At 41.3% G+C, this 14,457-nt stretch overlaps 1 long non-coding RNA gene across 2 annotated transcripts in view; it reads left to right on the top strand.

Moving 5' to 3' along the window:
* The window catches only part of LOC122211794, a 30,142-nt gene extending 15,914 nt beyond the window's left edge, over window positions 1-14,228 (top strand). The window contains exons 1-3 of one of the 2 annotated variants that reach the window (XR_006198846.1): window positions 1,722-1,831; window positions 5,941-6,019; window positions 13,921-14,228. This is a non-coding gene — a long non-coding RNA (uncharacterized LOC122211794). Of the gene's footprint in view, window positions 1-1,721; window positions 1,832-5,940; window positions 6,020-13,920 lie in introns of those variants that run through there. The other variant, XR_006198841.1, reaches the window with a different exon arrangement.
* Window positions 14,229-14,457: the final 229 nt, after the last annotated feature.

The following is a 14,457-nucleotide window of genomic DNA, read 5'->3' as shown; positions in this document are numbered from 1 at the left end:
AAAGAGAGGAAAAGATCTTGAGTAGTTCAATTATCTACTCTAATGCTGGGTCAGCAAGCATATGCAAATGGCAAATTGGCGGTATTTTCCAAGGTCTTTTGAAGGAGTCACCATGTTCCAGTATAGTAATCTCCATGGCTCAAAAGTGTATTTCTACTAATGCACTGGAAACATTTTGAACAATTCTGAATTTGTGTAGTGTTCTGTAAACTGCCAAGATAAAGTTCTCTTGAGTTAGTCAATGTGGATACAGCTAATGGAAAGGATTTCATATTTATGAACATTGCAGAATGATCCATCTCAACTTGAAGAAATAAGATCTGAGTGACGTTCTTACTCTTGTTATCTTGGACAGCGATCTCATTTCTCCTGGTTTCAGTTCCCTCATCTGCAAAATTAAAGGGAGCTTTAAGTTTTTCCTAAAAAGGAAATCTGTAATTCACTCTAACAAGTCTACATAGACCTGTGATTTCTCTCTCTCTCTCTCTCACACACACACACACACAAACACACACACTCACACACACACACACACACACACACACACACACACAACTGCATTACATTAAGATGAAGGAATTTTAATGTAAACTCGTATGAAACATTCACAGCATTGGCATCAATCTGTTTTAAAGCAGGAAGTGATGAGAGGTGATGATTTATTGAGTGTATTTCTTATATATTTTCAGACATGACTTTTGATTTATAAGACATTTATGGCTTTCTAAAAATCAGTTGTTGACTAGGTGTGGTATAGTTTAGTTACTGCAACTTCAGGAGCTCTACCAGGTTAAGAAAGGGGATTATACTGGTCTGAGCCTGTACCAGTAAACATGTCCATATTGCATGGTAGCCAAATGGCTCATGTTTAAGTTCTTGTTCCAATTGCTGCAAGGTACCTCAAGGAACAATATTTGGTAAGTTATGTTTATACACGAGATATAAATGTCTGTTTTTGCCACAGTTGCTTGTTTATGTTAGCTCGTCATTGTAACCATCCGTGCTGTAAAGTGAGATGTGACTAAGAGATTTGGTATCTTCAGTCCAGCACTGTCTGGTAAGATTCCTATGAGATGAAAGAGTGGAAAAGACACTCTCCACTTCAATCATTCTCAACTATTTTCAGTTCCCTTAAAGCCTTTTGATGATGCTTGTTTATTGTTTTGTTTTTTTTTACGTGTGTGTGGAAGATTTCATAGATAAACAGAATAGTATAATGAGCCCCACTTAACTTTAACTGTGAATATTCTACCACTCTTGTTTTATCTATTCCACCCACTCCCCAGCCTGACTATTTAATTATCATTATTTTTAGAGGCTTTAAGGTAAAATTTACATACATTGAAATGCACAGATCTTAATTGAACAATTTTAATAACTAGTTACACTCATGTACCTACAATCTTACCAGCATTCCTTCTTGTGAGAAAAGTCCTCTGCCCTTCCCAGCTGATCCCCCAAGTCCCCCAAAAGCCACCACTGATTTTTTTTTCACTTTAGATGAGTTTTGCCTGTTCTAGAACTTCATGTAAGTGGAAACATTAATTATATACCCTCTGTGTCTGGCTGCTTTTCTCAGCATCAGGTTTGTGAGATTCAGTCATGGTGTTGCAGGTATCAGAACATTACTAATTCATCCTTTTTATTTCTGAGTGGTAATAGACCACAGCTTGCTTACTCATTGTCTTGTTGATGGCCCTTTGGGTTGTTTTCAGTTCTTGGCTACTGTGAATTAAACTGCTGTGAACACTCTTTATACAACTCCTTTTGTGAACATATAGTTTTACTTATCTTGGGCAATGACCTGGATCTACAATTGCTGGATCATAAGGTAAGTATATGTTTAACTTTATAAGAAACTACCACGCCCTTTACCACACTTTTACACTCCCACCAGCAGTATGTGTGAGTTCTAATTGTTTTACATCCCCATCAACACTTGGTATTTGTCAGTCTTAAATTTTAGCCATTCTAGTGGGTGTGAAGTAGTACGTCCATTTGGTGTTAATTTGCATTTCTCTAATGGCTAGATATTGAACATGTTTTCATGAGCGCACCCTTTGGCTTAATATGTTTTTCACACGTGGTTCCCTTGCCCAGAACATTTGCTACCACGCTTTTCTGATTAACTACTTACTCCTTATCTAGTCCTTACTTTATTGAAAGAAATCCTTCCTCCCATAAAGTTAGGAGATGAGGAAATAAGCCTAAAAGCTACATAAGAACCAGTTTTCTAGACTCAGCACCAACCACTGTCTTTTCAAAGTGCACTGAAAGCTTAGGGCAGGGGAAACTCCCCTTTCCTCAACCCTCCTCCAATTCCCAACTTAGGAAATACCAACAGCCCAAGTCGTAGTTACTCATTCAATTTGATGTTAAGAGGTACAAGAAGCTTGTATGGCTGGGACGTAAGATACCATAAAACCTAAAAGGAAAGTACTATGTGGAAATTTTATTGAAGAACAGTAAGCACCTCAGCTTCAATATTTCCCTTTGAAGAGATAATCCTGTGGCTTTCAAGCCTGTAGAGAAATAGGATGATTACAATTTACAGCATGAGAAATACTATTTCTTTGGAATATGGACTCTAAGTTACCATTGATTAGAAAAGCATGGCATTCTCCTGCTGTGTTCTGTATAGCTTCTTCCTTGACCTGTTCCCAATGTCTTCCAAGGAGATAAGCAAACAATGTTCTCAGGCCTCCCTTAGTCTGACCTCCAGTGACTGACTGGGGGTTGAGGAGAAGCTTGCAAGGATCCTGTGTGGGAAGAGAGTAGGACTGCTATCAGAAGGATTACAGTCTATGCTTTCCAGATCTTGCCACCCTCGGTTGCTGACCTTTTGGTTTCCTCCCACTGAAAGAAAGATTTAGTCATGTGTTTATAATTGGTTATGCCTCTGAGTAGGTACTTTTGGCACACCATTTTTATCCCCTTGTAACCCAACATTCCTATACGTGCCGATAAGCTTTCTATTGCCAATACCTGCACCCCTTAGGCTGAGAGCTTTCTTTGACCACAGGAGCATTCTGGGTGCCAGGCGGGCAGGAAGTGCCAGCACATTAACATCCATGGGAACAGCCTCAAACTAATGACAGGTGGGGGTTCGGTGGCTAAGTCCTCCACGTTTTTCATCCCTGGAGTGCAACAATGACCAGGTATGCTCTACACCACCTCCTAGAGGAACACATTTGGAATGAGCCCAAGTTTCCCACAGCTGTAGCATACTCATAGATTCATCTCCTGGCTCACTGCCCCTTCCCCAGCCCAATGTTTCCTGAGATCACCTCCCAAATAAACTTGTAGCCTTGGTCCTAGTCAGGGTCTGTTCTGGAGAAACCCGATCTAGGCTAGCTTTAAATCAAGCAAACGCACTAATAAAATATTAGGATGAAGATATTGGTAGTAAATCTTCTGATGCTTCAGATGGTTCACATCCAGCATTCCTAAGGACCTAGAATTCATTTCCTCTGAGTTTACCTAGCATTATCCCTGAAATATTACTGTTCGAGAATTCTCCTGAGATAAAGATCCAGTTTAAGGAATGATCTCAAAACCATGGAAGTGTGTCTCACATATTTGAGTTCAGATGAATAGTCAGCTAATTGATTTCTCAAAGCAAATTGGTATAATGTGTAATACTGTTTCCCAGCATATTAAGATACTTCTGTGTGTAATAAAAGGTACCCTCAACATATTGATATTTTAGTTTTACTCACTTGAGCATATTTTTGTTTCCAAAAATGGAAAGGAAGTGTAATTTTGCTGAAGAAAGACAGCTGATGCTGGTGTATGTATAGGCATGCGTGTATATGGACCCAGGAGTCCTCAGTATCCCTTGCCCTCCACACCCTCACCTAAAATATTTTGGAAAGTTTGGGTTTATGGATGTGTCATGAGTTAAGTTTGGTAAATATCTCTACATAATATTTTTATAGGTCAAGAATCTGAAGAATATCACAAAATTGAAATAGCATTAGGGTTTCGTGGTTCAGATGCTAGAAATCTTCTGGCACCAAGATAGGTTTTGCCTCATTATCCATTAACATGTCTCTTCTTAAATCACAATTCCAAATCCATAAATTCAGGTCTGAGCCTTAGTTTCATTGCCCTCCTCAAAATATTATCTTCCAGATACTTTAGTGTTAATTTCACTGATGCCTTCTAGTGCCACTGGCTTATGTCATGATGCTTTTAGAGAAATTCTTGAAGGCAACATAGGTGCAATGCAAAGCAACCTACTGGTCCAATTACAGGTTATCGAAATCTCCATCTTTTTGCTAATCAATTAACAATGAAAGACCATGCACTTTCCCTGATCATAACACCATTTTTGGCCTCCCTTCCTGCCATGTTTTTTTTTTTTTTTCCAGAGGGAACTGGGTCAAGCGTTAATGAACATCTACAGTCATACTTTGTTTTATTGTGCTTCGCAGGTACTGTATTTTTTACAAATTGAAGGTTTGTGGCAACCTTGAGTCAAGCAAGTTTATTGGCACCATTTTCCCCATGTTTGCTCATTTTGGGTCTCTGCCTCACATTTTGATAATTCTTTGCAATATTTTTCAAATGTTTTCATTATTATTATATTTGAATTGCTGCAATCTCATGAGAAAACTTTAGCAGACGAGGAGTTGCTTCTCATGGCTGAGCAAAGGAAATGGTTTCTTGAGATGGAATTTACTCCTGGTGAAGATGCTGCAAAGTTTGTTGAAAGGATTTAGAATATGACATAAACTGAGTTGATAAAGCAGTGGCAGAGTTTCAGAGGACTGACTCCAATTTTGAAAGTTCTACTGTAGGTAAAATGTTATCAAACAGCACCACATGCTACAGAGAAATCATTTGCAAAAAAGGAAATCAATCAATACGGTGTATGTATTGTTGTGTTATTTTAAGAAATTGCCACAGCCACCCCAGTCTCCAGCAACCACCACCCTGATCACTCAGCAGCCATCACCATTGAGGCAAGCCCCTCCACCAGCAAAAAGATGGTGGCAACTCACTTAAAACTCAGATGATGGTTAGCACTTTTTAGCAATAAAGAATTTTTAATTAAGGTATGTACATCGTGCTATTGCACACTTACTAGACTATAGTTTAAACATAACTTTTGTAGGTACTAGGAAACCAAAAACTTCATTGGACTCACTTTATTGCAATATTCACTTTATTGTGGTGGTCTGGAATTGAGTCCGCGATATCTCTGAGGTATCCTATATTCTGATTATTTTTTGGTTCTCCCCAGATCTGTTCTGTTTTCCTCTTCTGTGTTCTTTGCCCTGGGAAGCTGACCTCTATGGGCTATGTCACCCTCTAGCAAGTAGGAGGCACCAGCAGGAGGTCAGAATGTGGATGGAGAGAGATGCCAGGGCATTTATTCCCTCCCAAACACTCTGCTTCCCTGAGGTCTATGGCCTTATCACCAAACCACAGCTACCATGGGGCAGTCCCTCTCTGACTTTAGCTCTCAACCAGGGTCTTGGTAATAGGGTTGTCTCCCCCTGCTGTTCAGGCTGGGGATTGCAAATGATCTCCGCTGTCCTTAGTCTCTTGTTCCTCCCCCGCGGGTTCCTGTAATCCTACCGGTATCTCTATAAATAGTTCCTTAAATAAAAAGCCTCTACACAACAAAACTGAGTGTGCCCTCTGTTTCTTGTTGAGCCCCTGGCTGATGTAGCCTCCTACCTTCAACTTTTCAGCGGTCCATGACACAGTGACAGATTTAGGGATCACAACCAGATCCCTCTGGGCCTGGAATCAAGTAACCTGTGCACATAGAGACATCACATTTCCCTGTGACTACTTGCAATATTCCGCAGGAAACACGATGTTGGGAATTGAAAAAAAAAAAAAAAAAAAAAAAGAAGCATGTGTCTGAAGCAACTACACCATTTGATCTAGAAGCCCATAGGAAAATATTATATTTGCATCTTTCAGGGTCACGAATGGCATTTTCTGGGAGCTGAAACAGAACTTCAGAAAATCTGGAAACTTTGGAAACTACCTACCTATGAAGGTAATGGTATGTACATCAGTTAGCTGTTGCCACAAGAACTCTGTGTAACAAACTTTCCCCCAAACTCAGTAGAATAACAGTCATTTAATCTTACATAGCTGCAGGTCACATGGCCAAACCAAAGTAAAGGAGTGGGAGAAGGATGTCCCTTTCATGGAGAGGAAAGGTGTAAACATTTTTGACAGTGACTTATGCAGTGAGTAAGCTACAGAAAGGTCATTCAAGGGCAGCTACAGTTTGTTCAGTTAGAGAGGTGAAAAAAAAATTTCTTTCAGTTTTCCTCTCATTCAGCACAGATGAACTAGTGTGACTTTTTAAAATACCAGGCTAAAATAAAATAAAATAAAATAAAATAAAATAAAATACCAGGCTAAATGTCTCCATGCCCAGAAATGGTTTCTTGATACAAAGATGACATTGCCCTAGAAATGGAGGCATTTTGAGGTTTTAGATGTTAAGCAAATGTTACAGAGATTCCATTATCTGTTTGTGACTAAACTGTGATTGCCAGACTCTGAGACCTGAATCTAGCCCTGTTCATTTATTTTTCCCCGCAAGATTCAGATTCCAAAAGAATTACTCTCATTATGAATCCTGACTATGGAATATGCCTATTAGTGACTCCACAGTCTGGATATCCAAAATCTGGGATCCAGACCACTTATTCCAAGTGGTACCCCAAACCAGTATTCCTTTATCTGCATAGGGTTTTCTCAACTAGTAACTGATTTGTAGTTTAGCTAAGGTTTATGCAATTTGGAAGGGGTTAAAAGTCAAGATTCCAATAGCTTTCACCAGTTTAGTACGAACTGATTCTTTTTTGCCTGACAAGGGGGAGAGATGTTTCCCTTGCATAGGATTAAAAAGGAACAAGAGCCCTTACTTATCTTGGTCATCTTTGGGAAGGAAAGAAGTGTTTACAATGGTGAGCAGCAAAGACAATAGCTAGAAGGTCAACCAGAAATCTCCATTACGCTCCTAGCAGTGTGTGAATCCAATGAGTGTCCATAGATGATAGACTGATTTCAAAAGAAACATTAGCTTGGGGGGCACCTGGATGGCTCAGTCGGTTAAGCATCCAACTTTGGCGCAGGTCATGATCTCATGGTTTGTGAGTTCGAGCCCCACATTGGGGCTTCACTGTGTGCAGAGCCTGTTTGGGATTCTCTCTCTCTCTCTCTCTCTCTCCCTCCCTCCCTCCCTGACTTGCACTCTCTCTCTCTAATAAACAAACAGAAAGAAACATTAGCTTGTGATTCTAGCTCTCAAGTGTCAGTATGGGAATTAAGAGCAGGGTAATGCAAATATGGTTGGCAGTCATGACAGACCCCACTGATCAGATGGTACTGGGACTGGAATTTAAGAACAAATTGGTTTGAATAGCTGAAGAAGAAGGAACATGAACTGGGGGACAAAGAGTGAGTCAAGTTTTGGCATGAATGAACATGAAAGTGTACCGGGTAGTGAAAAGACCATCTTGACCAAAATGGGGAAGTGGTCACAAATTAGATGAGATAGCAATTATAGTACCAGATTATGGGGGTCTTAATAAGCAAAGGAACTTAAAGGGTATTTGGGGGATGTTAGAAGCTGCCAGAATTTCTTGGCAGGGAGATTACTTAGTACAAACATCTCCAGTTGTCACAACAGGCTGGTTTTCATTGTAACTCTTGGCCCGCTTTTGACTTGGAGATAGTAATGATCATGGTGGTTGAAAGAGGAGATGATTCATGGGTATTTTGACTCCTTTACAAATTTGATTTTAGCCTGAATCATAGAAAGAGTCTGCGGCCTTTTCCCATGGTTTTTGTTGGCAGCAGCTGTGTGTTCCCATGAGAACATACATACTTACCTACTCAAACCCTCCTCTTAAATTTATGCTCTGGGCCTCTGTTCACTTGGATGTTTTCATCTTTTCTATAGAACATGTTCACATATAAGCTTAGAGGATAATCCATGTTTCTTCAACAACTGAGGATTCATTTTGAATATTTTCAAATACATAAAACTCCAGGTATAACTCCAAACAAAACATGATGAAAGGAGACATTTGGATAAGCCGTGGTATGATAACATCACACTGAACACCATCTGCTGTGAACACTTCAGCTTTCTGCAGTGACCAGATGAAGGAAATGTGGCTCATTGTGCTTCTTCAGTGGTTAATTCTAGAAAGCTTTTGCTAAACTTTCATCCAAAATAGGAAGAACTTATCTCCCATGTGTTGAAGAATGTTGCCATCCTGGGGGTAACATTGCCCTTTTTATCTCCGGGAAAGAAGTTTCCCTCTTGCTAATGGCAAAGCAGTCAACACTTACCTCCAAACTTCTGCCCTGAACTCTTTACTCATATAGGACATACTAATTTCTTTTTTTCTTTTCTTTTCTTTTTTTTTTTTAATGTTTATTTATTTTTGAGACAGAGACAGAGCATGAATGGGGGAGGGTCAGAGAGAGAGGGAGACACAGAATCTGAACCAGGCTCCAGGCTCTGAGCTGTCAGCACAGAGCCGGACGCGGGCCTCGAACTCACAGACAGTGAGATCATGACCTGAGCCGAAGTCAGACGCTCAACCGACTGAGCCACCCAGGCGCCCCAGGACATACTAATTTCTATGTTGCTTTGTTTCTTTGCCAAGTGCTAATGGCTTGAAATCCAAAATAAATGAAGTTAATTAACAGCAGTTGTATATTTTTGAGAACCTTTGAATTTGGTTATTGTGGACTTTTCTAAGATACTGCTTTCCTTAATTTATACAAAAAGTATTTATTGAGCTAGACCAACTGCTGGTGATTCAGACATGAATAACACTTCCTCTGGAGTGTTTCAGGTAAGATAGATAGGTAAAAATAGGCTGTAATAAAATTTAATTATGCCCTTTAACAGAGGTGCTCAAGTTCTGTGGGAATGTAGAAGAAAACATAATTGATTCCACGGTTCCAGGGAGACCATCACAGAGCAGAAGGCATTTGGGCAAGTCTTGAAGGAGAGTCAAGAGTTCCCTAAGTGGAGTGTGAGCATTAAAGTAGAGATCAGAATGAAAAAAAAGCACATCAAAGTGTGATGCTAGCTGTTACTTCTTTTCACTCCAGATGAGACAGGAATCCAGGGGGAGACAGGTGTCTGGGAGGCTGTTCTCTAAAGTACAGACTTCTCAGCTCGGACCTGTTACAAGCAGAAATTTCAGGACTGCAGAATCAGGCTGATGAAGTCATGAGGGTAGGACTTGTTGGGGAGCCAGATACTTGCAAACACCTTCATGGAAATGAAGCAATGGACTCACGGGCATGTTTTCCAGACTGTCAGGAGGCATGATTTCAGAAGGAGAAGCTAGCTAGCTATGTTCTTCTAGAGGGAAACTAAGGGAAACACCCCAAGGTTTTAGGAAACGCAAGTGGTCCCAGCCTCTTTCCCTAGTCCCAAGAACGTTTCATTCAGTACCATTTTCCTGACTATGCACTTTTCACTTTATTAAAATGTGAGTTCATTCCCTGCATCAGTTTTGTACAGCTGCCACAACAAGTCGCCACAAACCTGAACAACAGAAATTTACCCTCTTTCTGTTCAGTAGGGCCAGAAGTCTGAAATCAAGGGGTCAGCAGGGCTGGATCCTTCGGGAGAAGCGGAGGGTGACTGTTATGTGCCCGTCCCATCACTTCCTTGCCTCTCATGGACGCCATGCGTCTCTTTTTCCATCTTCACATTGCCCTTCTTGGCGTCTCTATGTGTCTCATCCCCTCTCTTGTAAGGATGCCAGGCATTAGATTTGTGGCCCACCCTAAATCCAGGATGATCTCATCCCAAGATCCCTAACTTAATTATGTCTGCAAAGATCCTGTTTTCAAACAAGGTCACAGTCACAGTTTCCAGGAGTTAGGACTTGGGCATATCTTTTGGGGGCACAATATTCAACCACTGTGCCTGCCCTTTCATTGCCTTTATCTGGTGGCTTAATGCTATGGATGTCTTCTGAGCACTCGTAAATGGGCTGTTTGACCTTGTTCAGAAACTAGCTACTGGGACACAAAGACTCAGTATGTTAATTTTCTTTGGCCGGGGGTAAAACGAAAGTCCAAAGTATACAGCTCCTTGTCTCAAGGGTTTTCTTACTGGAATCTTTGACCAGAGGCTCATCAAAGATGTGAGCTCTATCTGCAAAAGTAGTAAGACAATTTTACTAGAGGAAGGTGGGGCAACTTCAAAAATACCTTTCTTGCTTTTTACGTTCCCTGTGGTTGTAGTACACTCAGCCTCTTGTAAAATGGAATAAATTATTTAGAACTCTAACAGTTAAATGGCATGTTGGGTTCCAATTCCTTAATCAGTGGCTATAGAGTTCACCAGAGTCAAGAAACTCAGAGAGGAAATCCAGCTCACTACATTTATCGAAGGTAAAGGGGTTGACCTATTGTTTCCTGCTGAGTCCCAGATCGGTTTTGGCAGAGCAACACTTTCAAAATGTGTTCAATAAAGCAAGTTCTGCTTTGATCTTCCCACAAATCTCTTTTTTCTCCCTTTGCTTATAAACATATTCTCTAGAATCTGAGAATTTAGGATGATTTCCCCAAGAAACCTCATTTCTGGAGCGAAATGAAATGCTGGGCATTGTAAACAAAGCACACCCAACCTTTGGTCAAGTCTAATTTAAAGTGAGAGCAGTCAGCCTGGTTGTCTTACCCCATGGCCACACCCAAGCAGCTGAACATGGTTGGAGACAGACTCAACCACGCTGACTGCACTCACTTCAAAGTCATGATCACTAAGGCCAGTTGCTTCTTGGCCATCCTTCTCTATTTCTCTCCACTATTCCCAATCCTGAACGACTATTTCATACCTCTTCTCTCTCCCCAACCCTTCAACAATTCCTCCTCCACCCTCAAATGTTAGCTGACTTCCTTGTTTCTATGAAAAATACTGCAATTCAGAAGAGCATTTCCACACACTCCACCACCTCCACAGCTACCCTCTGCCTTCCCTCTGTCACTACTGATACATATCTGTGCTCCTAAGGCAGTTCTGTCTAGCTGTGTACAGACCCCCTTCCCTCTTGTGTACCAAGAATATCACTTCTGTGACTTTTCCTCTCTTTCCTGCATTATCAGTTTTTCCCTTTTGCCTGGATTACTCTTATCAACACACAAACATGCTGCAACACTTCCCATCTTAAACATACATGTGTGTGTGTGTGTGTGCACGCACACACACACACACACACACACACATCTCTTTTGACCCCCACATCTCCTTCCAGCTAGCATACAATTTCTCTACAACAAAACTATTTGAAAAAGTTGTCTCTACAGACTGTCTCTGATTTCTTTGTTCTGTTGAACTCACTCCCTGTCTTGAACCACTGCTCCTTGGATCTTCTCAAGGTCACCAGTGACCTCCAAATTGCTAAATCCAATGGTCAATCATCAATCCTCACCTTACTTGAACCTTCTGCAGCATTTGGTAGCTAATCTCTTCCAACCTTTAGGAGCACTTTCTGAACTTGGCTTCTAGGACTCCATTCTCTCTTTTTCATTGGCCTCTCCTCAGTCTCCTTTGCTGGTTCCTTCTTATTTCCTTGATCTCTAAATGATGGAATGCTTATAGAGCTTTGGTGACCAGACATCTTCTCTCTCTAACCTCACTCACTCTGGGGGTGACGCTGGACCATCTCATGACTGGAACCCCCACCTATGTTCTTCAAGACCTGTGCACACAGAGCACTGCTTACTTGGATCCTCACTTCTGATGTTCTATCAAGGGGGCTTTTATTGGCCCAGGCAGTACTGGACTCTCCTATGGAGAAACCTGGAAGTCCTAGAGAGTAAATGTCCCCAAGAGCAAGCCCTCAACCAAAGATGGATGGCAATTTGGTGGGTAATAAGCCTAGCTTTCTGATCTCTCAGGATGCCTTTGAGGCCTATTCTACACTCTTTCCTAGAATTCCACAATGGGAAGAGAGTTAAGTTGCTGAAAGGGATAACTTACTTCATAGTGTACCTTTTACTTCCTTTCTCTTTTGTTTTCACTTCTCTGCTGGTAATTCCTGGACCTTCCTCCCAAACAAACTGCTTGCACTCAAATTCTTGTCAGGGTCTGCTTCTAGGGGAACCCAAACTAAGACAAATGCTCCTTCTATGCCAATGACTCCCATATTTATATCTCTCATCTAAACATCCCCCAAATTCCAGAATCATATATCCAATGGCCCTCCCCCACAGCTCTGAATGGATATCTAGTCTCCATCTCAAACTTAACGTGTCCACAAGTGAGCTCCTGATTTTCTCTCCAAACTGCACTTCTCAAGTTGAAGCCATTTTTGACTCTTTCACACTTATGTATCACCCAACCAAATCTGTTGGGTTTACCTTCAACATATCTGCAAAAACCTACCTCTTCTCACCTACCCCTTGGGCCCTCACTCAAGCTGCCTTCCCTAGATTATTGAGATAATTTCCCAACTGCTCTCTTTCTCTCTCTTCATCTCTTGCTCCATTAAAGTCTATTTTCCCGGGCCACCTGGGTGGCTCAGTCAGTTGAGCGTCTGACCTCAACTCAGGTCATGATCTCACACTCATGGGTTTGAGCCCCGCGTTGGGCTTTGTGCTGACAGCTCAGAGCCTGGAGTCTGCTTCGGAATCTGTGTCTCCCTCTCTCTCTGCCCCTCCCCCACTCACGCTCTGTTTCTCTCTCTCTCAAAAAATAAACATAATAATAAAAAATTTTTTTAAAAAAGTCTATTTTCCTCACAGCAGTCACAAGGATCCTTCTAAACCATAATCACGTTATGTTACTCCTCTGCTCAAAACTTGTCAATGACTTCATCTCAGAGCCAGAACCCAAGTCCACAGTATGGCACATAAAGTCCCATATTGTCTGCTGCCTGTCTTAACCTCTGATCTTACCTCCCACCACTTTCCCACTCATTCTTTCTGTTGTGGGATCATTAGCAATACTTTCCTCTTAACACACTAAGCATGCTACTTCCTAGGACCTTTGCACTTTTCCCTGCAACCCAGAAAATTCTTATTCCAAATATCTACATGGTTTGCCTATTCATTCGTTCAAGTTCTTACTGAAATGTCATCTTACTTAGAAGGGACTTTCGTTGTTAGGTACGAGCCTACATGTTCTCCTATCATTCTCTTGTCCAACCCTTTGTTCCTCCAGCCTAGGAATGCTAGTGGCTTCCAGCCATTGTTGATTTCCAGGTTTCTTTAATGTGAATTATTTGGCCTCCCAGGTATTCCAATACCCATGCAATCAATTCTTCCCAATAAATTCCTCTCTTTTGATTCTCTAGGCCTATTTCTGTTAGAGTCACTGAATCTGACTGACAACTTGTATCAGTTTCAGTCCCAGAAGGAAACGTGTAATTAGAGGAAAGTTTAATAAAAGGAACTGTTTACACAGATGTTGGTTTGGTTTTGGAGAAATAGCGAGGGATGATACAGTAACTCTGGGCCAGGAACGGCTTGGAGCCATTACTTACCAACTCCCAGGCCCAAGGGGGCAAGGCAGGGATTCTCAACCTCAGCACTAGCAACATTTGGGGCTAGATAATTTTATGGGGTTGGGGGAGGGCTGTTCTGCACATTTTAAGGATGTATAACAGCGTCCCTGTCTTCTGCCCACTAGATGCCAGTAGCATTCCCCCCATCGGGACAATGAAGATGATCTCCACACATCACTAAATGTCCCCTGGGGGAAAGAAGTGCCCGAGGTTGAAACGTACCAGGCAAGGGCAGCTTACTAGAACCCTAAGAGAGACAGGTGTAGTGAGATGGACATCCCACTCGCAAAAGCTTCAGTAGAAAGATATAGCCGAAACATGGTAATGTGATAGGAAAGGAGCCAGAAGAAGAAATATCCAAAATCAACTCTTTTCTTTTTCTGTAATCCTTTGCCAGCGCTCCAACCAGCCAAACCAACCTGGATGCCGAAGTACAAAAGAGTATATTGTGTAGTCTATACATATCACCCTCTGATGACAGATAATGGAGTGGAGAAAGGTAGGGAACAGATCTAGAGAAGAAGACAGAAGGTGTATGGTAACACTCCTGTATCCTCGTAAACACCCCCTGCATCCTGCCCTTTGTTGCTTTCCATAACACTTACCACCATTTGACATGCTATATATTTCCTTATTTGTCCACTGCCTTGTGTTCAGTGCCTGGTGCATTGTAGATGTTCAGTAAATGTTTGCCAAATGAATGAATCAATGAATGCATGATGGAATCCAACATGAGAAATTAAGTTCTGGATAGGTTTTACTCTGGAAACAAAGTATAAATCAGAGGGCAAAAGGGAAATATTTAGTTTCAGAATAATACTACATAACAAGTTTATTAGTCACTCTTCCAAAGAAACAGAAGCAACAACATGTATGTGTATAAAGAGAGATTTCCTTTGAAGAGTTGGCTCACACGATTGTGGAGGCTTGGCAA

The sequence above is a fragment of the Panthera leo genome, chromosome A2 (genome assembly GCF_018350215.1).
Source record: "Panthera leo isolate Ple1 chromosome A2, P.leo_Ple1_pat1.1, whole genome shotgun sequence".
NCBI lineage: Eukaryota > Metazoa > Chordata > Mammalia > Carnivora > Felidae > Panthera > Panthera leo.
The sequence above is the reverse complement of the archived record's forward strand: the minus strand, read 5'-3'. Positions and strand labels throughout refer to the sequence as shown.